Source organism: Triticum aestivum, chromosome 2B (assembly GCF_018294505.1).
Source record: "Triticum aestivum cultivar Chinese Spring chromosome 2B, IWGSC CS RefSeq v2.1, whole genome shotgun sequence".
Taxonomy (NCBI): Eukaryota; Viridiplantae; Streptophyta; class Magnoliopsida; order Poales; family Poaceae; genus Triticum; species Triticum aestivum.
In genome coordinates, this window is record NC_057798.1 from 532,985,082 (window position 1) to 533,009,548 (window position 24,467).

The following is a 24,467-nucleotide window of genomic DNA, read 5'->3' on the forward strand; positions in this document are numbered from 1 at the left end:
ATATGTCCAATAATACTGGAACATTTTATGTGGTTTGGTATATTTTAGTCCTAGCCACATAACTATTTCCAGGATTTTATAAAATGGTTTAGTGTCTAAAACTAAATCAAAACAAACTACAGAAAATAGAAAACAGAATTAAATAGAAATAAAAGAGAGAGAGAGAGAGAAGGACTTATCTGGCGCTCACCTGGTAGCCAGCCGGCCCAGCTCCTGTGCGGCCCAGCCCATCTCCACTTCCCCCCCCCCTGTCGTCTTCCTCCTCGCCAGAAGGACCGAGGCGTGGCGCTCACCCGAGAGGCCTCGGCCACCTCCTGCTTCCCCTGGCCACCTCCTGCTTACCTGCTCGCCGCTGGAGGCACCTGAGGGTGCCACGCACTCCCCTCGACCCTCTCCTACTCTCCCCGTGCCCTCTCCTCTCTCTCCCCGGAACACTCTCCCCCCTCCTCTGTTCTCCTCACCCGAACGGAGCCGCCGCCACCGACGAGAACCACCGTGGCCACCGGCCACCCCACGCCTCACCGACGCCCCAGGAAGCTCTGCCTCGACCTACTCATCCTCCCCACCACTCCAAGCAACACCAGGAGCCCAGCAGTGACGACATCGCCGCCATCTTCACCGACGGGCATCGAAGATCGCCGGCCTGATTCTCCGTCTCCAGGTCGCCCCCGAGCCCACTGAGACGCGCTCTGCAACCACAGTGAGCTCATGGACCAATTCCCCCTCCTCTCCTGCTCGCGTTCTTGTTCTAGCCCCATTCCCCACCTCCGCCGAAGCTCGCCGCCGCCACGGCCGACGAGCTCCATGCTCCTGAGCTCGTCCGCTCGCCCGAGCATCACCAGCGTGCTCGCCGCGCTCCTGTGAACCTGTAGCACCCACGGGTTCTCCCTGTTGTGCACCGTAGCACCGTTTCCGCCAACGCCCGAGGTCCGGCAGCCGCTGAGCTCGACGCCGGCGAGGATTACGGCCACCCCAGCTCGCCCCGGTTGCACTGTTGGATGCGCGGGATCGCCAGCTTCCCGTAGAGCCCAGCGGCGCCTCGAATGGCTCCCTGTATCGCAATTCCGAGCCGCCCCGCCGCTACTGTCGTCACCGGCGACATGTCGCCGGCAGGTTTGACCTGATCGGCCCAGGGGTTGACCCCCCTGACTTGTGGGCCCAGGCGCCTACCTAATTAGTGTTAGGTTAGTTAGTGTTAATTAACTTAGTTAATTAGGTGAGCCACTGACATGCGGGCCCCGCCCGGCTAACTAAGTTAGTTAGGGCTAATCATATTTAGGTTAGTCACTGACCAGTGGGTCCCACTGGTCAGGTTTGACCTGGTCGACGCCTTTGACCTGCTGACGTCACCCCGGCGTCATGCTGACGCAGTATATGCTTCTGGGATTTTAAATAAGTCAGAAATGATTTATTTATTTTCAGAATATGCCCTAAACTTCTAAAAATCATAGAAATTCAACCGTAGCTCAGAATTAAATAAATTATATATGAAAAATTATCAGAAAAATTCAAGGAATCCATCTGTACCATTTTCATGCATGTTAGAACAACTTATAGCTTCTGTTTAGCACAAATCATATAAAGGGCATTTAAATATTCACATATGGAGTTTGAATTTGAATCTTGTATTCACACCAACTTCATTTAATCTGTTGCTAGTTGCATTAGCTCAAAACACATTCATATTGCCATGTCATGAGCATGCATCATATCGTGCAATGCATTGGTCGTGTTTCTTCTGTGTTTGCCGGTGTTGTTCCCCCTCGATAGACGTTGTACCGACGTTGTGATCGTTGACACTGATGAAGACTCAATGTTATCTTCAGAAGTGCCAGGCAAGCAAAACCCCCTTGTTCATTCCGATACAATCCTACTCTCTCGCTCCTGCTCTCTCTTAATGCATTAGGACAACTCCGATTCATCTGTTATTTGCTGCGGTAGCTGAACCCCTTTATCCTTTGCATGACCTGTCATTGCCACAGTAAATAGATGAAACCCACTAGCATGAGTAGGAGTTGTTTGAGCCCTATTGTGCCTACTCATTCATGCTTGTTTGTCATGCCTGCTACTGCTTAGAGTTGAGTCAGGTCTGATTCATCGGGGATGAATCAGAGGTGTGTGAACATGTCCTACTTTGTGTGAGCTAAGTGTGTGAATACGATTTGGTAAAGGTAGCGGTGAGAGACCATGTAGGAGTACATGGTGGGTTGTCTCATTGCAGCCGTCCTCAGGAACTGAGTTCTGTGTTTGTGATCCATGATTCAGCTACTACCATGAATTGGGCCCGAAACCAATGGACCCTCTCGGCTTCTTAATCACCCTTGTCCTCTGTCCAGGAGTTGCAAGTAGTTTCTGGTGTTTGTAGTATGCTGGAGGCCGTGCGCAGCCCTGACCGTAGGGGTGGGCTGTGATGCGGTAGGCACGTGGCCGGGTAAACCGGGCGCCCGTTTGGTGTCTCGGGAACCCTGTTCACATCGTTTGGGGCTGTGAGCGAAACTCCGGCCGGATCTCCTCATGGATGGAACCCGAATAGGCGATAAACCTGGACTAGAGACTTGAGTGTTTGGGCAGGCCGTGGCCGACACCCACGTTGGGCTTCCGCTTGAAGGTTGCCGAGTACATGTCGTGTAAACGGCGGTAAGTGGTGAGAGCGTGTGTGAAGAAGTACACCCCTGCAGGGTTAACATCATCTATTCGAATAGCCGTGTCCGCGGAAAAGGACTTCTGGATTGCTTATATCAGTTCATAGACAAGTGAAAGTGGATACTCTAAAATACGCAAGATAAGCGTGAGTGCTATGGATGGCGTTCTCGTAGGGAGACGGGAGCGGATCCATAGTGGTGTATTGATATGGTGAATATGTGGACTCGTGTGCGCCACCTCAAAAGAGTCGCTTGCAGTCGTAGTTTAGGATAGCCATCGAGTCAAAGCTGGCTTGCTGCAGTTAAACCCCACCACCCCTTTGTTGATAATGATGCATATGTAGTTAGTTCTGATGTAAGTCTTGCTGGGTACATTTGTACTCACGTTTGCCTATTTTATGTTTTTGCAGAGAGACTTCAGTCTCACTAGTAGTTCCGCTTGGACTTCGACGTTTAGCTTGTTACCTCAGCTACGATCTTGTGCCCTCAGCAGTATCTGGTAGATAGTCAGGCTTCTCAGCCTTTTTCATTTATAGTTGTCTGTACTCAGACATGATAGCTTCCTCTTGTGCTTTGACTTGTATACTCTGAATGTTGGGTCATGAGACCTATGTTTGTAATATCTCGCTCCTCGGAGCCTAATGAATAAATACCTGAGTCATAGAGTCATGTTGTGATGCCATGTTGTGTTTGCACATATCGAGCATATTGTGTGTATGTTATTGAAATGCTTGGTATGTGTGGGATCTGACTATCTAGTTGTTTATCCTTAGTAGCCTCTCTTACCGGGAAATGTCTCCTAGTGTTTCCAATGGTAGCTTGCTACTGCTCCGGAACACTTAGGCTGGCCGGCATGTGTCCTTCTTCATTCATGTGTCTGTCCCTTCGGGGAAATGTCACGCGATGAATACCGGAGTCCTGTTAGCCCACTACAGCCCGGTTCACCGGAGTCCTGCTAGCCCAGTGCTACAGCCTGGATTCACTCGCTGATGACCGACACGTTCGATGCTGGGTCATGGATGCCTGTCCCTGTAAGTTTGTGCCACTTTGGGTTTACGACTAGCCATGTCAGCCCGGGCTCCTTATCATATAGATGCTAGCGACACTGTCATATACGTGTGCCAAAAGGCGCAAACGGTCCCGGGTAAAGGTAGGGCGACACCCGTGGGAATACCGTGCGTGAGGCCGCAAAGTGATATGAGGTGTTACATGCTAGATCGATGTGGCATTGAGTCGGGGTCCTGACAGGAACCTGAATAGGCGATAAACCTGGACTAGAGACTTGAGTGTTTAGGTATGTCATGGTCTACACCCACGTCGGCTTTCGCTTGAAGTCTGCCGGGCACATGTCGTGTGCAGACACTAAGTGGTGGAAACATGTATGAAGAAGTACACCCCTGCAGGGTTATACTCTATTCGAATAGCCGTGTCCGCGGTAAAGGACTTCTGGGTTGCCTATAACAGTTCATAGACAAGTGAAAGTGGATACTCTAAAATACGCAAGATAAGCGTGAGTGTTATGGATGGCGTTCTCGTAGGGAGACGGGAGCGGATCCATAGTGGTGTATTGGTTGGTGAATATGTGGACTCGTGTGCGCCACCTCAAAAGAGTTACTTGCAGTCGTAGTTCAGGATAGCCACCGAGTCAAAGTTGGCTTGCTGCAGTTAAACTCCACCACCCCCTTTATTGATAATGATGCATATGTAGTTAGTTCTGATGTAAGTCTTGTTGGGTACATTTGTACTCACGTTTGCCTATTTTATGTTTTGCAGAGAGACTTCGGTCTTGTTAGTAGTTTCGCGTGGACTTCGATGTTTAGCTTGTTACCTCAGCTACGATCTTGTGCCCTCGGCAGGATCTAGTAGTTTGTCAGGCTTCTCAGCCCTTTTCATTTGTAGTTGTCTATACCCAGACATGTTAAGCTTCCGCTTGTGTTTTGACTTGTATGCTCTGAATACTGGGTCGAGAGACCCATGTTTGTAATATCTCGCTCCTTGGAGCCTATTGAATAAAATACTTGAGTTGTAGAGTCATGTTGTGATGACATGTTGTATTTGCACATATCGAGCATATTGTGTGTATGTTATTGAAATGCTTGGTATGTGTGGGATCTGACTATCTAGTTGTTTATCCTTGGTAGCCTCTCTTACCGGGAAATGTCTCCTAGTGCTTCCACTGAGCATTGGTAGCTTGCTACTGCTCCGGAACACTTAGGCTGGCCGGCATGTGTCCTTCTTCGTTCCTCTGTCTGTCCCTTCGGGGAAATGTCACGCGGTGTCTACCGGAGTCCTGTTAGCCTGCTACAGCCCGGTTTACCGGATTCCTGCTAGCCCAGTTGCTACAGCCCAGATTCACTTACTGATGACCGACACGTTCGTTGCTGGGTCATGTATGCCTGTCCCTATAAGTTAGCGCCACTTTGGGTTCACGACTAGCCATGTCAGCCCGGGCTCCTTGTCATATGGATGCTAGCGACACTATCATATACGTGTGCCAAAAGGCGCAAACGGTCCCAGGCCTGGTAAGGCGACACCCGTGGGAATACCGTGTGTGTGGCCGTAAAGTGATATGAGGTGTTACATGCAAGATCGATGTGGCATTGAGTCGGGGTCCTGACAGCCGGTTCGTTGCCTCGTCTTCCGCGGGCGCCGCCAATCGGCGTCCAGGATGCCACGTGGTGATCTTGGCGATGGGGCGGCTCTTCATTCCGCGGTGCGGGCTCTTCAGCACGGCAGCCGGCTTCGTGCAATGCGGCAGACGTGTCTAGGAGATGCTGGACTCGCTCCGTCATGTGGCGATGCTCGTCACCCTCGTACTTGTCCAGTTCGTCTGTCACCGCCTAGGCGGCCCGGATGTTCTCTGCAGGCGTGGCGTAGACGGGGCGTTCTGCCCTGAACATGCTGGCGATGGTCCCGCCACGTTGCCGGACAGGGCCAACGCGACTGGGCCCCCCAGGGGCCGGTGTTCCACCGACTGCTCTGTCCATCTCGCGCCGATAGGCGTCCGAGAGGCGTCGCATGCTGGATAGTCGGCCAGTGCTCTCGAGAAGCTGGACGCGGCGTGCCTCCAGCGTCTCAGCATCTGCATCTTCTGGGATGGGCGCTGTCAGGTCTCGTAGCGCCGCATCGAGTGGGTCTCAAGCATCTCCAGCCGAGCGCTCACCACTGTTGATGACAAGCACCTCCATAATGGTGCTCCCACCGCTGTGCTCGCGAGGAGGCGGCTCATCGTAGATCACCACATTGGTGGGGAATGTGTCAAGCGACGCCGTGTCGGAGTCGACGATTATCGGGTCGGTGGAGCCAACAGACTCCAGGTCCACACCGGGCTCGCTAGTGACGTGAAGCTGGTCGAGGAGGCTGACGAGGCAGCTCTCGGGGCAGCCGGTGCAAGCGTCGGAGGCCTGCTTGTCGGAGAAGTGAATCTCACCAACGAGGTCGGTGAGGCAGCTCGCCGCGCAGGCGATCTCCACACCATGCAGGGCGTCGAGTCTGACACCGTCGGGCATGCTGGGTTGGCTTCGCTCGCCAGGAAGGAACAAGGTTCCCATCTAGAGCAGATCTCCGAGAGACGGTGCACCTCGCCTCATGGTGGGCGCCAAATGTCTAGGGTTGGGTGCGACATATGCCAAATGATGGCTTATCATGGTGGGAGCGAGTAGAACGTCCCCGATGCCCGAAAGCGAGATGAGGCGTAGACACGAACGCCGGTGTACTTTACCCAGGTTCGGGGCTCTCCTAGGAGATAACACCCCTAGTCCTGCTTTGCAGGGTCTCCGCATGATCACTAAAGGCACAAGTGATACAGAGTTGCTCCTTGAGCAGTATGCTAGAGGTAGGAGAAGGCAAGGCTAGCTCTCTCCTGCTCTAGGAATGTGGCTAGGTCTAATGGGGCGGGAACCCTTTGCATGGGTGCCCTGGGGGTTTATATAGGCCTACCCCCCAGGGGTACAAAGGTAATCTGGCTGGCTGCTGGGCCCGGCTGTCAGCATATCCGACCTCCGGCTTCTCCGCCAACTACTGGGGCCCGCCGCCTGGTGGGCCCTGCCGACTGGTCTGGTATGGAGCCGACAGGACGCTCCCGCTGCTGGCGGGCCTGGTTGGTGGCTGCTCACTATGGCCGTGCTACTAATGATGCTGGCTTGGTCAGCTCAGTGTGGCTACAGTCTCGTCGCCTGGTGGGAGATCACTGTAGCCACACCTAGTCCCATCAGGTTAATGGTGCATGGGCTTCGAGGGAGGGGACGGCCGCCTACTGGAGGCCGGCATTCCCCCGGTCCAATTGGTTCGGCGTGAGCCGTCTTCTGGGGTGTCACTGCCCGATAGGGCCCGCAGCCTGCGGGCCATACCGACAGGCCATCGTGGGAACAGGGCTCCGCCTGCCCAGAGTGACGTCAAGGGAGGGTGGCAACAGTGCCATGCCGTGCGGAGATCTCCGCCTGTACGGGACATGGTGGCCACGCTGAACCCAAGATTCGGGGGTGAGGGCTTCACTGTAGCCACGCCCCATCTCGTCTTCTTAATGGGGGCACAAACTCTGAGGGCGCGAAGTGGCCGTCTTCCCTAGAGGCCGGCTGGCGGGAGCCGGACGCTCGTGGTGCCGTCTGCTGGTGGTTGGCCACCCTCTAGTGGCCGGCCGTTGAGCTAGCCGGCCCCCAGAGGGCGGAGCTTCAGCTTGGGGTGCAGCAAGGCGAAGCTGGCCCAAAGTCTTAATAAATCCAGGGACTCGGGTGAGGCTACCCGTGGCCCGTTACTCCGACACTCGCAGGGTCGAACGGGCCGGATCCTGGTCCGCTCCGGCCAAAGCTCCTTCCTGACTGATGACCAGCACCTCCGTGATGGTGCTAGCGCTGGTGATGCTATCCGCGCGAGGGAGCGGGTCGTCCATGATCTCTACGTGGTCGGGGTAGGCATCAACATCAACCGATTCGGAGTCGATGACCATCTCCACAGCCGGATCGGTTGAGCCAATGGACTCCAGGTAGGAGGCGGGCTCGTCGGCGAGGTGAAGCTTGCCGAGGAGGTCGATGAGGTAGCTCTTGGAGCTGGCCAAACCCACGTCAGGGGCAGGCTCATCCATGAGGTGGACGCCGCCGAGGAGATTGGCGAGGGAGCTCGCGGCGCAGGCGGCCTCCATGCCGCGCAGATCATCGGTGCAAGCACCGTCGGGCGAGCTGAGCTGGCTGCACTCTCAAGGAAGAAAACGGGTTCCCGTCCAGAACGTGTCTCCGAACAACGGTGCGCCTTGCCCCAAGGTGGGTGCCAAATGTCGTGGTATTTCCTCGACATATGCCAACAGGTGGCTAATCATGTAGGGGGTCAATAGAACGTTCCCGGCCTCTAGAAGCGGGAGTAGGCAAGACCTCAAACGATGTCGAGTCTTACCCAGGTTCGGGGCTCTCTGCATCACTATGATCAATATCAAATACAAGGTTGCTCCTTGAGCTGTTCGGGCTAGAGGAGGAAGAAGGAAGCTAGCTCTACTTCTCCTTACTATGGGTGTATGTGATCTAAATGGGCTGAACCCTTTGCATGGGTGTCCCTGGGGGTTTATGTAGGCCTACCCCCAGGGGTACAATGGTAATCTGGCAGGTCCTGCGACCCGGCCGTTAGTGCCTCTAAGCTCCGGCTTCTCTACCGACAGCCGACTGCCGTGAACTCGGCCGACATGTAGGGCCCGCCGCATGTGGGCCAAGGGGATCAGACTGCACTATAGCCTTGCCCCTGACGACGATGGCTTGGTCGGGGGGCGCATGGCTACAGTGTCGCCGCCTGGCGGGCGATCACTGTAGCCACACCCCGTCACCTCTGGTTAATTGTGCACAGACTCCTAGGGGAGGAGCGACCACTTGCTAGGAGTCGGTCTCCTCTTGAGGCCTCCTGCTCAGGCCCTGCCATCTTCTGGGATACACGGGCTAGTGGGGCCCGCCGCCTACGGCCATACTAACCGCCCATCATGGGGGCATAGTCCCGCCTGACGTAGGCATCATCATGGGTTGCGTGGCTACAGTGACGTGCCAGGCGAGGGGTGTCCGCCTGGTACGTCTGCACTGTGGTCATGTTTCTTCCGAGATTTGGGGGTGGCAGGTGGTACTATTGCCACGCCCTGTCTTGTCGTAGCAGGTGGGTGCAGACTTTGAGGTGGCGATGGGCCTCCAGCCAGGAGTCGGCCCAAACCCTCACCGTCATCTGAGGCGCGTCGCCTTCTAGGAGGTGGCCTGTTGGCTCTAGCCGGCCACGGAGGCCGACCTTGCAACCAGTCAGACTGAGGGGCTAGGCTAGCCCCGATTTCTTGAAATCTTGATAAGGTATGGATGAGGCTACCCAGGGTCTATCCCCCATCACAATACTACTCTAGCGTCAACAAACATTAAGCATGCGACCCTGCGGGTTCAGGAATCATGTAGTGATAACCCACAACTGTAGGGGATCAATTGTAGCCTCTTTTGATAAGTAAGAGTGTCGAACCCAACGAGGAGCTAAAGGCAGAACAAATATTCCCTCAAGTTCTATCGACCACTGATACATCTCTACGCACACTTAGCGTTTGCTTCACCTAGAACAAGTATGAAACTAGAAGTACTTTGTAGGTGTTGTTGGATAGGTTTGCAAGATAATAAAAAGCACGTAAATAAAAAGTAGGGGCTGTTTAGATAGGTTTGTAAGTTTTAATAGAGAGCTTTTTGTCACGAGAAAGTTATTTGTCCCTAGGCAATCGATAACTAAACCGGTAATCACTATTGCAATTTTATTTGAGGGAGAGGCATAAGCTAACATACTTTATCTTCTTGGATCATATGCACTTATGATTGGAACTCTAGAAAGCATCCACAAATACTAAATATCATTAAGGTAAAATCCAACCATAGCATTAAAGCATCAAGTCCCCTTAATCCCATACGCCACAACCCCCTTACTCGGGTTTATGCTTATGTCACTTAAGCTACCCACTATAAGTGAATCACGAACATATTGCTACACCCTACAGCGGCAATCCCTCACGCTTGCATGACACGGAGGGCACAATAGGACAGCACCAATAATAAAACATGCAACTCAAACCAATCACGATCATAAATTAACCCCTAGGACAAAAAGGATCTACTCAAACATCATAAGATAGCCATACATCATTGGGAAATATGTGGCACCCCGGGTCAGAGCGACCGGTTTACCCTGCATTGCCAGCCCAGAGACCTTGTCTTCTGGCAACGCGCAACAACATGGCACAGAATACAACCGCTTTATTCATGCTAGCGGAACATAGTTCATATTACAACAGTTAGCGAGGCCAAGTGACACACATGGTGTGGCTGAACAATATGTACATTATTTAGTGAACATAAAGGGGCCTCGATATTGACAACTACTCGGCAGCGGAAGAACGTCGTAGCGGGACTCCATAGCACAAGGACACTGACGTGGACACGGTCTAGACTCGGACAGCACTCCTTTCCAATGGGACTTTCCTGAAATCTGGCATGACACGCCAGGTCAGTACATTGAATGTCCTTGCAAGCTCACAATAAACATAAACAAGATGACAGACAATATTATGATATTTATCCAGTTTAATCAACAATGCAGTTATATAACCAACATAATGTGACTATGCTCAACAGGTACTCATTCTCCCAGCTTGCTTACCAGATGTGACCAACAAACATAATATTACCAACACATACCTGTGATCCTTACGACGATCACAACCCGACCATCTCATGGCCCGTGATCCTTACGGCGATCACAACCCGACCAACTCGTGGCATGTGATCCTTATGGCGATCACAACCCGACCAACTCGTGGCCAACTCAACACGATGACCTCACTGTCATCCTTAGTGCAATTTAGTGTGCATATTAATTAAGTGTTGACCCATGGTGTACCTTACTTTCGAGCATGTCCGTATCCGTGGACTCGGCTATCGATAGATTAAATACACTCTGCAAAGGTTAGTACACTGTACCCACACTACGGAACCCATGGCCTCACTCTCCCATCCGAGTGGACCAACAGCGTTCCGACGAAACCATTTCACTGTCATGACACTCTCCCAGCCCCTCCGACTCAGACCCCACTGGGCTAGTCCTGGGTGGCCCCCGTGTCTACCTCCAGACACCTCGACCACCATCGTGGCCACGATCCACACTGGGATCCGGTACCAAACTTAACTTAACAACGGGCTCACAAGGTTATGCTTGCCTACCGGGCCAGGGTACAACACGCCCATAACCTTCCCTAATTTGAGGTACCGACCAGAGGCACGACAATGAAATGCAGTAAGGTCGTCCCATATCGGCAAATGTGGTTGCACTGGGAAAGAATCGTTTCAGCGGCACCACGACCCGGTCAACAACATGTTCAAGTTGAATATTAATCAGGTTGAACTTTTAATGTAAAAAGAAAATAACCAGTTTCGTACTACCATACTATGCATCACATAACCGTGCAAAACTGCACCAACTACGCTCCCACGGAGCCAACATAAAATCATGCTACTATACTGGTAAAAACCTTTCTTTACTTATACCAGAACCATTTCTAGCAATTATCATCATTATACCTCATGCAAAAATAATATCCAAATTACTCATCAATTCTATGACCATATTATTTATTTAACTCTAACAACTAAGTTCTCATCATCTCACCAACAATATTTACTTCAAACATACTGAAGTTCAAGCATTTTAACATAACAAGCATATAACAGAATATATTTATTATATAACTAATTAAAATGCATCAATATTCATAAGTTCAAGTATGAAAATCAATAATATTAAAGTGGCACCATGAAAATGTTACTGTGGCTTTCCTTAGTACTGATGAGGGTCACAAGGCTCCTGGTGATCCTCAAGACAAGTTGGTTCCTCTGCAAAACATTCAAAAATTACAAAAGAAAATATCAAGAAACTTTCTGATAATTGCCAGAAAATATAGACAGCAAGGAAAAATCCCATCTTTTGGGAGTTGTTAGATTTTTGGACAAAGAACACAATGCAAAAAGAATCACTGCATTTGGACTTGTAGAATAAAAGTTATGGTTGTTTGAATGCTCCTGGAATTTAAATAAATTTGTAAAAAGAAAAACAGAGAGGGGGTGACGTCGATGGCATATTTTCCCGGGGCACCACCACTCATACCGCTTTGCGCGCGTTATGAGTGGCTGACTAGCGGGCCCCGCTAGTCAGGCAGGAGGGAGGGGAAAGAAAACAGAGAGGCGTGGCGGTTTGCCGGAGCGTACGCCGACATTGAGGCATCTTGGGGGAAAATGAGAGGGAGGGATCGACGAAGAAGGTTCTTCCGCACCTGCCCGTACCCGTGGCGTGGCAAATGGTGACCGGACGGCATCAATTTCTTCCTCGCAAGCGGAGGCAGAACACGGAGGTTGCCGGAGATGAGGAAGACGGTGGCTAGGGGCGGCTCCAGGGGCTCAGGCTTGGCTCGTTGGCTTCACGGAGGAGAGGCGGAGGCCCTGGCGGGGTCGCCTCGGCTTGGGAGTGGCCGGAGCTGCGGGGTCAATCCACGGGGATCACCAGCGAGCTCAACTCGGGGACGGTAGCCCGCAGCCTGCCCGGCCGGGCTGCGGCTTCTAGTGGCTATGCGAGGGAGATGTGGTGAGGTGCGATGCTCCAGGAGGCTGCGGAGGGGGTTATTTATAGGCGGGGCGGCGAGGAGGGCTCGGGCTCCGTCGGAGGACAGCTGTCACCGGCGCTCGGCGACAAATGGTGCCAAAGAGAGAGGGAGAAGGCGACGGGGTTCACGCGGGAGCTGTGCACGGACGCGGACCAGAACAGGAGCAAGGAAGAAGGGGACGAACACAGTGCGCGGGCACTGTGCCGTTGGCCAGACCGTGCCCGTGCTCGCTGCGGTGAGCTCCGGCATCGGCAAGCAGCAGGGAGGAGTTAAGAGGGTGGAGACGAGGATGGTGGCGCAGGGGGACATGCCCAGGCTGGCCGAGCAGCCGGCACGCGCGCCATAGAGGCGCTGGCGACGCGCAGAGCGTGCGTTTGGCATGCCAGCACCCTCGGACGAACGCGGTCACCGCATGGACCGTGACATCAGGCCACATATGCACTAACCATGATGTCTGGCGTGTAGTCCTTAGTAACTTTAGGTGTTACTACGGCTCGGTTGGTTTCCAGGTGCAGTAGAAGTGAAATGGTGAAGATGTTTAGTTACTAGATAGAAACTTTGAACAGTTATTGTGGTCAAACCACAGTGATTCAAGGGCTGGTCTTTGGGGTTTTACTGACTCTTACTAAGGTGAATAAGCACAGGGAAAACCAGCTGCACTGGAGCTAGTAAAAAGGTAGTTGCTGTAGAAACTACCATTTCAGCCTAGAAGTGAAAATATTTTCTATAGCAAAAATACTCCAAAAAGTGGTAAAAAAATTTCTCAGAAATGTTCCCTTGGGTTCAAAGAATATTTGGGATTTTTCTCAGGATTTTTGGGGCAGCAGAAATGAGGGTTGCTTTGGAGGTCAAAGATTTTAGCTAGGGTTTAGGAGGCAAAATGAATATTTTTCATTTAAGAAAAATATTCCAAGCAATTTTGTTGCGTTGGGCAGGAGTGAAATGATGGATTAGAAGAGGATAGGGTGCACTTGGGTAAAAATCAAGGGATACCCAAGTGATCAAGTCCAAATGGAATGATTCAAAACTCCAAATTCAAACTAACTCAGATGAAAATCAGGCAAAGAAAAGAGGGCAAAAACCAGGTCGTGACAAACCTCCCCCACTTAGAATGAATCTCGTCCTCGAGATTCGGTTGCTTGGGAAAACCATTCTGGATAACATGCCCTTAGAAATGCTTCTGATTCCCGGGTTGATTCTGATTCGATATGATGCATCCATTGAACCTTGTAAAATTCCCGTGACTTACTGCGAGTGACTCTTTCCATATGATCCAAAATTTTCACTAGCCTCTCTTCGCAGGTCAAATCCTTTGCCAGCTCTATCTCTGCCAAATCGGTCTTTTTCTCAGGTGGTGAGATGCACCGTCGTAGTTTTGAAACGTGGAACACGTTGTGCACGTCGGACAGTTCCGGAGGCAGCTCCAACTGATATGCCACAGCACCTACTCGTGTCATGACAGGAAATGGACCAATAAACCTGGGTGCCAATTTTCCACTGGTTTGGAACCTTCTTACTCCCTTCATGGGTGTGACTCGTAGGTAGACATGTTCTCTGGGTTCAAAACTGATATGTTGGTGCTTTGCATCATAATAACTTTTCTGTCGTGATTTGGCCAGCTGTAATCTATCTCGGATCTCTTTGACTTGCTTTTCGGCCTCCAGCATGAGATTTGTTCCGAAAATATGGCTGTCTCCGGTTTGAGACCAATTTAATGGAGTGCGGCACTTACGGCCATACAAAGCTTCATAAGGTGACATCTTTAAACTGGTCTGGAATCCATTGTTATATGAGAACTTGGCATATGGCAAGCAATCTTCCCATTGTGGTCCTTGGGCTAAAACACAGGCTCGGAGCATATCTTTGAGTATCTGATTTACTCTTTCCGTTTGCCCATCCGTCTGAGGATGATAAGCAGTGTTGTATTTTAATTCCGTCCCAAGGGCTTGATGGAGACGGGTCCAGAAAGCAGAGGTGAATAGTGAACCTCGGTCCGTAGTGATGGTTCGGGGAACTCCATGTAAACTGACAATCCTGGATACATACAGTCAGGCAAGCTCATCTGCTCGGTATGAGGTTTTGACTAGGAGAAAGTGAGCCACCTTGGTTAATGTATCCACTATGACCCAGATCACATTATTGTCTCGTCGGGTCCTGGGTAATCCTGTGATGAAATCCATACAGACATCGTCCCATTTCCATTGTGATATGGGCAGTGGTTGGAGAAGTCCGGCTGGTTTCTGATATTCCGCCTTAACCTTGTTGCAGATGTCGCAACAGGACACGAAATAAGCAATGTCTTTCTTCATTCCATCCCACCAAAATATTTGTCAAAGGTCTTCATACATTTTTGTGCCTCCAGGGTGGATTGAATACGAGGACTCGTGGGCTTCTGACAAAATTTTCTGCTTTATGTCAGCTTGATTAGGTACATAAATCCTTCCCTTGAATCGGATGGTACCATACTAATCCCTTGAGAAATCGGATGACTTGATGCGTTTCTGCAGTTTGGCATCGCCTGGCTGGGCCTTGCGGATTTCTTCCTCAAGAGTAGGAGTGACCGTTAGAATATTGGCAAGACCAGCCTCAACAACAACCAGGTTGAGCTGAGCAATTTCTTCTTTGAGTTCAGAAGGCAGAGATTCCAGCATGACGTTTAAACTGACGGGCTTTCGACTGAGTGCATCAGCAACCACGTTGGCCTTACCCGGATGGTAATTTATTCCAGGATCATAATCCTTGACCAACTCCAGCCATCTTCGCTGTCGGAGATTTAAATCCGGCTGAGTAAATATGTATGTGAGACTTTTGTGGTCGGTAAAAATTTGGCACCTTTTTCCAATGAGTAGTGTCTCCAAAATTTTAAAGCATGAACTACCACGGCCAATTCCAAATCATGAGTGGGGTAATTGCCTTCATGAGGTCGTAGTTGCCATGAGGTGTAGGCTACTACCTTGCCATCTTGCATAAGCACGCACCCAAGTCCTTGTCGAGAAGCGTCGCAATATACGTCAAAGCTGTGGTAGATATCTGGAAGTGTTAATATCGGCGCAGTTGTTAAGCGCTTCTTTAACTCGGTGAAACTTTTCTCACAGTTTGACGTCCATTCAAACTTCTTATCCTTTTTAAGCAACTCCGTCATGGGCTTAGCAATCTTGGAGAACCCTTCAATAAATCGACAGTAATATCCGGCTAATCCAAGAAAACTCCGGATCTGAGACACGGTGGCGGGTGGCAACCAGTCGAGCACGTCTTTGACTTTGCTAGTGTCCACGGCTATTCCTTCAGCGGATAGTATATGTCCGAGGAATCCAACTTGCTTGAGCCAAAACTTGCATTTACTAAACTTGGCGTACAACTGGTGCTCACGGAGTCGTTGTAGCACTGCGCGGAGGTGTCCTTTATGCTCTTCTTCATTTCTTGAATAAATAAGTATATCATCGATGAAGACGACCACGAACTTGTCAAGGAAATCCATGAACGCTTTGTTCATCATGTGCATGAAGAAGGCAGGGGCGTTGGTGAGGCCGAAGGACATGATGGTATATTCATAAATACCATAGCGAGTGGTGAACGCGGTCTTGGGAATATCCTCCTTTTTAATTTTAAGCTGGTAATATCCAGTCCGCAAATCAATTTTTGAGAAGACCTTGGCTCCACTGAGTTGATCAAACAAATCATCAATTCTTGGTAGAGGGTATTTGTTCTTGATCGTGACATCATTCAACTGTCGGTAGTCCACACACATGCAAAGGCTGCCATCTTTCTTGTCCACAAAAATAGCGGGTGATCCCCATGGCGAGGAACTGGGGCGGATATATCCTTTTTGGAGCATTTCATCAAGATGATTCTTTAGCTCCACCAACTCGGATGACGGCATTTGATAATATTTCTTGTGTATTGGTGTGGTTTCGGGCACAAGTTCTATTGCAAACTCAAGCTCTCGGTCAGGTGGCATGCCTGGCAGTTCTTCTGGGAATACATTGGGAAACTCACTGACCACTGGAATTAATTCCATTTCTGCTATTGCTGTAAAAACCATTTCCTTAGAGGGTATGCTTCTACGAGCAATAAACTTGGTAGCTTGTCCATCTTGTCCGGTCAAATTGACTTCCCAGGTTGCACAATTTATGCATACTTGGTACTGAGTCAGCCAATTCATACCCAAGATAACATCCAATTTTTTAGACTCAATCAGTATCCAAGACGTCGGCAAACTGATTTCGTTGATCCTGACTTCCAGATTGCGGCAGACGAGATTGCTTTGAATAATAGATCCCGGGGTTTGTACCAGCATATTTTTGCTCAAAAGCAAACAAGGAAATTTGTTTTGGGCGACAAAACTCCGAGAAATAAAAGAGTGGGAAGCCCCAGAGTCAAATAAAATTACGGCAGGTATGTTATTAACAGGGAACATACCAATGACGACTTCGGGATTTTCTTGGGCTTCGTCGGCTGAAATGTGATGAACGTATCCCGTGATGTCGTGCTGACTTGGACCAGCTTCCAAATAATGGATTTGAGGCTTGAACATAGCATTGGTCCGGGTGTTCTTGGGACACTGTTTGGCATAATGTCTGGTTTGTCCACAACTATAACAAGAATTGTTGCACAGACGATTCTCCATAACTAGGTTGAGCACATCATTCTTCACTTGGGTGGTGGTCTTGTTAACATTTTGTTGCCAACTGGGCTGGTATGCCATCAGAGTTGGCTGCCAGGTACGAACGTTTTGCACTGGTTGCATTTCCTTCTTGGGCTCAAATTTGCGTTTGTGATCATTATGGGCAGACTTAGTATCTGACACGACCTTGTGTTCCCTTTCAGCAATGAAAGCATTGTTCACCAGGGTTTGAAAATCTGGAAAACCGAACATACTGAGAGCACAGTGAAGTTGCGGGTTTAATCCACCAAGAAAGCGGTCCATCTTCCTTTCTTCAGTGGCCACGTCATATTGAGAGTAACGTGACAGGTGATTGAATATTTGTAAGTATTCTCCCACTGACTGACTTCCTTGGAGGAGCGCGAGAAATTCACGCTGCTTAGTCTTCATAATTCCCTCAGGGATGTGATATTTTCGGAATTGCTCCTTGAATCTTGGCCAGGTAATTACTTCATTCTCAGTCACTATAGCTTTCTCACTCTCCCACCATATGGCCGCAGCACCTTCCAGATAATGTGTTACAAATGGAACTTTATCTTCTTCATCCGTTCGAGCAACCTCAAGTTTCTTTTCCATAGTTCTTAACCAATCATCTGCATCCAGGGGATCAACGGCCTGACTGAAACTGGGAGGCTTAGTCCTTTGAAAATCAGATAGCTTGGAGTGGGAGGTAGGCTGATTCCCATACTGTCCAACCATTGCTTGAATACTTCTGAATATTTCCATTAGATTATTGTTTCGTTGTTCCTCGAACATACGCATATTTTGCTCGGTGGAGGGCAGATTTGGTGGTGGAGGCGGTGGTGGAACGTACAGCTCGGGTGATTGTCCTGCCTGTCGTGCGGAATGCCGAACAGGAGAACCCTCGCGAACATTGCTACTGCAGCCTCCCCGCGTCATCCTAATATGATTTTCCCCAAGTCAGCACAACCAATATGAGAAGCATTCAACAAAAACTGGGGAGAAGCCAGCAACAAAAACCAAGCGAAACTGAAAAGACGAAGAAAATACGCCGAATAAAATAAACTCCAACATAATTATACATAGACTCATACATGAAAGATAGCAACATGCTAGGTCCAACTACCCTCATACATGAAACGAAACAGCATGACTAGTATGATTACAACCATACTCCATCCCGACAACTGAGAATGCTCGAAAGCTCTACTGCTCGGCTGGCGCTGCGGTGTCCTCTCCTGATGCGGACTCGGATCCGGAACTAATGGGGTTAACGGACACCTCCGGGTTAAAAGTGACATGGCGATGCTGCCTCGAGGGCTCTCCCTCAGGGGCAGGTGAAGGGTAGATCATCGGGGCTGCAGGAGTGGCGAGGAGTGAAACCCACTCTGCAGGAGCACTAAGGGGACTCACAATCACGGTGCCCGAGCTACTCCGGGAAGTAACCGGAGAAACAGGGGATCTAGAACTGGCAGGAACATAGGGAATAAATCCCACAGATGGAGAAGTAGTGGCTGAGCGAGCAGTGACTAAAGTAGAGGCTAAAGCGGTACGGGCACAACTCAGCTCACGAGCCAGCTCGTAGATCAGAAGATAACTAGCAATGATGTAGCCAGAAAGGTGGCTAGCGACACTATCAGACTCCGGATCAATGACAGGAAAATGGACACTACCATTATTGTGGAGAGAGGGGTAGTAGTGGAAACTTGGGTGATTCTGCATCCAGACCTCATTGTAGCGGAGCTCAACAAGTACCTCGAATGCAGCAAACTGGACAGCCTGAGAAGCAGAAGAAGCGTAGCCGCTACGAGACGTCCGAGTGTAAGAACTGGAATTGGAACTGGTGCACAGAGTAACCACGCCGTGATATTCATACACTGAGTCAGCTAGGCGCTCCCGGTACACACGATATACTGGATCGTCTCCGTGAGGGTACAGCCGACGCCACACGTTGCGAAGAATATGCGGCGACGTGTACGGCATCAGCCGCAACTGGCACGGATATAGCACCGGAGCCACCTACACTCACAACCATTAGCAGGTTAGCATAGAAAAATAAATATAATCAATGCATGCAATGCATCAACCAGCTACATTTATTACCGACACTCAGCTACAACTCGTATCTAGCATCCAGTTAACTCGGCTTAGTCTAGCATGGCCTATAGTCAGCGTGGCTCTAATACCAAGCGTTGTGGCACCCCGCCTCAGAGCGGCCGGTTTACCCTGCATTGCCAGCCCAGAGACCTTGTCTTCTGGCAACACACAACAACATGGCACAGAATACAACCGCTTTATTCATGCTAGCCGAACATGGTTCATATTATGACAGTTAGCAAGGCCAAGTGGCACACACGGTGCGGCTGAACAATATGTACATTATTTAGAGAACATAAAGGGGCCTCGATCATGGCAACTACTCGGCAGCGGAACTGTCAGGACCCCGACTCAATGCCACATCGATCTAGCATGCAACACCTCATATCACTTTGCGGCCTCACGCACGGTATTCCCACGGGTGTCGCCTTACCTTAGCCCGGGACCGTTTGCGCCTTTTGGCACACGTATATGACAGTGTCGCTAGCATCCATATGATAAGGAGCCCGGGCTGACATGGCTAGTCGTAAACCCAAAGTGGCACAGACTTACAGGGACAGGCATCCATGACCCAGCATCGAACGTGTCGGTCATCAGCGAGTGAAACCAGGCTGTAGCACTGGGCTAGTAGGACTCCGGTGAACCGGGCTGTAGCGGGCTAATAGGACTCCGGTATTCATCGTGTGACATTTCCCCGAAGGAACAGACACAGGAACGAAGAAGGACACATGCCGGCCAGCCTAAGTGTTCCGGAGCAGTAGCAAGCTACCATGGCTCAGTGGAAACACTAGGAGACATTTCCCCGTAAGAGAGGCTACTAAAGATAAACAACTAGATGGTCAGATCCCACACATACCAAGCATTTCAATAACATACACACAATATGCTCGATATGTGCAAATACAACATGGCATCACAACATGACTCTACGACTCAAGTAATTTATTCAATAGGCTCCGAGGAGCGAGATATTACAAACAGGGGTCTCATGACCCAACAATCAGAGCATACAAGTCAAAGCACAAGCGGAAGCTATCATGTCTGAGTACAGACATCTATAAATGAAAAGGGCTGAGAAGCCTGGCTATTTATCAGATCCTGCCGAGGGCACAAGATCGTAGCTGAGGTAACAAGCTAAACGTCGAAGTCCACGCGGAACTACTAGTGAGACTGAAGTCTCTCTGCACAAAACATAAAATAGGCAAACGTGAGTACAAATGTACCCAGCAAGACTTACATCAGAACTAACTACATATGCATCATTATCAACAAAGGGATGGTGGGGTTTAACTGCAGCAAGCCAGCTTTGACTCGGTGGCTATCCTAAACTACGACTGCAAGCGACTCTTTTGAGGTGGCGCACACGAGTCCACATATTCACCATATCAATACACCACTATGGATCCGCTTCCGTCTCCCTACGAGAACGCCATCCATAGCACTCACGCTTATCTTGCGTATTTTAGAGTATCCACTTTCACTTGTCTATGAACTGATATAAGCAACCCAGAAGTCCTTTACCGTGGACACGGCTATTCGAATAGATGATGTTAACCCTGCAGGGGTGTACTTCTTCATACATGTTTCCACCACTTAGCGTCTGCACACGACATGTGCTCGGCAGACTTCAAGCGAAAGCCGACATGGGTGTAGACCACGACCTACCTAAACACTCAAGTCTCTAGTCCAGGTTTATCGCCTATTCGGGTTCCATCCATGAGGAGATCCGGCCGGAGTTTCGCTCACAGCCCCAAACGATGTGAACAGGGTTCCGTGACACCAAACGGGCGCCCGGTATACCCGGCCACGTGCCTACCGCATCACAGCCCACCCCTACGGTCAGCGCTGTCCATGGCCTCCAGCATACTACAAACACCAGAAACTACTTGCAACTCCTGGACAGAGGACAAGGGTGAATAAGAAGTCGAGCGGGGTCATATTTCAGGGCCCAATGCATGGTAGTAGCTGAATCATGGATCACAAACACAGAACTCAGTTCCTAAGGACGGCTTCAATGAGACAACCCACCATGTACTCCTACATGGCCTCTCACCGTCACCTTTTACCAAATCGTGTTCACACACTTAGCTCACACACAGTAGGACATGTTCACACGCCTCTGATTCATTCCCGATGAATCAGACCTGACTCAACTCTAAGCAGTAGCAGGCATGACAAACAGACATGAATGAGTAGGCACAACAGGGCTCAAACAACTCCTACTCATGCTAGTGGGTTTCATCTAATTACTGTGGAATGACAGGTCATGCAGAGGATAAAGGGGTTCAACTACCGCAGCATGTAATAGTTGAATCGGTGTTGTCCTAATGCAGTAAAAGAGAGCAGGAGCGAGAGAGTGGGATTGTATCAGAATGAACAAGGGGGTTTTGCTTGCCTGGCACTTCTGAAGATAACATTGAGTCTTCATCAGTGTCAACGATCACATCATCGGTATCGCGTCTATCGAGAGGGGACAAATACCGGCAACACAGAAAGGAACACAATCAATGCAATGCACAATATGATGCATGCTCATGACATGGCAATATGAATGTGTTTCGGGCTAATGCATCTAAAACCAGATTAAATGAAGTTGGTTTGAATTCAAGATTCAAATTCAAACTCCATATGTGGTTATTTAAATGTCATTCACTTCATTTGCCCTAAACAGTAGTGATAAGTTGTTCTAACATGCATGTAAATGGTACAGATGGATTCCTTGAATTTTTCTGATAATTTTTCATATATAAATTATTTAATTTGGAGTTACGATTGAATTTCTATGATTTATTGAAGTTTTAGCTATTTTCTGGAATTTCCTGATTATTTTTAAATCCAGAAAATACTTATTGCGTCAGCCCACGTCACAGTGACGTCAGCAGGGTCAACTGGGCTGGCTCGGGTCAAACCTGACCAGTGGGGTCCACTGGTCAGTGACACAGTGCTGCCCAGGGTCAATGACAGGTGGGTCAGGCCAATGACCACATCAGCAAAGTCAACCTGACGCGTGGGGCCACTATAATTAACCTAAACTAACAGGAGTTTAAGCCGTGGTTAATTAAGGGCGTGGGCCCAGCTGTCAGTGTCACAGGGGCTAATTAGCAGGGTCATTAGCCCCTAACAACGGCGCCACGTCAGCACGTCGGAGACCCGCCGACGGCGACCACAGAACACGGCGGGGGCACGCCGGACTTGCGCTAGGGCGTCGGATTGGCGCGCTGGGGGCACCAGGGCATAGCCCTCGCTCTTGCGCATCCAGAGGGCCAAATGGGAGGGGTTGGGGTGGTTCGAGCTCGCCGGGGTCGAGCTCGTGGCGGCGGCCGGCGCTCGGGAGCAGCCGAGTATGGTGCTAGAGGGCACGGGAGGCGGAGCTGCTGGTAGCTACAGGTTCGTGGAGGCGCGCTGAGCACACTGGTGTACTCGGGTGGGAGCTCCAGTGGCTCTGGCCACGACGGCGACGAGGCACGACGGCGGCGAGCTTCGGCCGTGGTGGAAGAGGGAGCTAGGGGACGGAATCAGGTGCGGGGAGTGAGGGGAAGAGAAGAGGAGCTCACGGGGAGTCGGACGAGACGCTAAGTGGGCTCGGGGACGTCCTGTCGGCGGCGAATCGAGCGGCGGCGATTGCCGGCCGTGGCGATGAAGATGGCGGTGATGGCGTGGCTACAGAGCACCCGGCGTCGCATGCGTCGTGGTGGAGCTTCATGGGGTCGGGACGGAGCGCAGGGGTGTGGAGAGGGAGCGAGGGGGTGGCCGTGGCCGCGAGGGAGCTCGTCGGTGACGGCGGCTCCATTCGGTCGCGGGAGGGGAAGCAGAGGAGCGAGGGAGAAATGAGAGGGGGTCGGGGAGGCGCGTGGCGTCTCCGGGCGTCGAGGAGGGAGGCAACCAGGCAGGAGGTGGCCAGGGGGAAGCAGGAGGTGGTCGGGGCCTCTCGGGCGCGCGCCACGCCTCGCCTCTGTTCGTCCTCCTGGCAGAGGAGGAAGAGGACAAGGGGGAGGAGGTGGGCTGGGCCGGCCAGATGGAGCTGGGCCAGGTAAGTGGCGCCAGGTAAGTGGCCCAGGTGGCCTTCTCTCCCTCTCTCTGTTTTTATTTACTGTTTTCTATTTTTGTTCTGTTTTATTTAATTTGCACTGAATTTTAATTCAAACAGAGTTTGAAAACAGTGCCAAAACTCCCCTGGATATTTTTAAGTCACTTAATGGACTTCTCCACATATAACAAAAATATCTCAGGTCATTTGAAAATATATTCATTATATATTATGAATATAACTCCAAATTCAAATAAAATATTGATTTAAAACCAGAGCCCAATAATTCCTTAGAAATGTCCCAAAATTTTGGTTTGATTTATAACTCTTGCCAAAATTGTCAGAGCTATTTCTAGGGCATTTTGGATTTACTGATTGCAATTTTAGGGTTTCTTGCCCCTCTTTTATTTAGGATTTTGAGGCTTCCAATTTCCCTCAGTTCAAATTTCAGAATTTAAACATGATGCACACATGAAGCTAGCCTAGAGCATTACCAGAAGCTAGGGATGTGACAACTCACCCCCACTAAACAAGAATCTCGTCTCGAGATTCAAGCGTAGGGTAGGATGAAGGGGAAACGTAAACTAGTACAATCTTCACGATCCAGGTTGCACTTCAAATGAACGTTGATTTGAACACCATCTTTGTCTTGTCGTCTTGCTCTGAGAAATCCTGTCAACATGACATGGAGGGAAGAAGGAGACTCTAGAAGGGTCGATCTTCTCGAAGATCGAACAACTCACGGAATGAGACATAGGACCATCTCTCGGGTTGAGACACGAGATACACATCAAGAGGGGTGGAAAGAAACGGATGACGAAGGTTCACGAGGTAGACAACAATTTCACGCTTAAGAAGGTGGTAATCGATTGTCAACATAGCGAGGAGTTGAATTGCCATGATACCACGACGAAACATCCTGGAGGAGGGTGATTCGTAGATTATTATCTTAAGTGGCAAAAAGAATTACCTTTGATATAGAGTTCATTGAGACTCCCTATATCAGCCTAAGGCAAATCACAGCAATCGATTGGCGGGGGTCGGTAGAATGGCATACTCGGACTTGGATGATGTGGATTACCTTGTTGAAGACAACATAATGGATGATTTTTGCTTATCACCGGAAATGGAAGGGACCCATGGTAGAATGACACATTGGCGGTGCAAGCTGGGAACAAAATGCAAATGCTGGGAATGATTCTAGTAACTGGGGAGAGGCTCAACAATAGAGAGTTATTCCACTATTGGAATGGTTATAGCATAACCGAGGAAGTTGAGAGCAAACCTAGTTAGTGTCGACGGTAACACCTAACGCTTGTGCGTGCTCTCAAGAACTTGAGCATTTCCATATTCATCAAGATTTTACCAATATCCGTGTCAAGGATTCTGGCAACACAACTTACTACCATGATGAATGAGGAAGGATGACGCAGATGC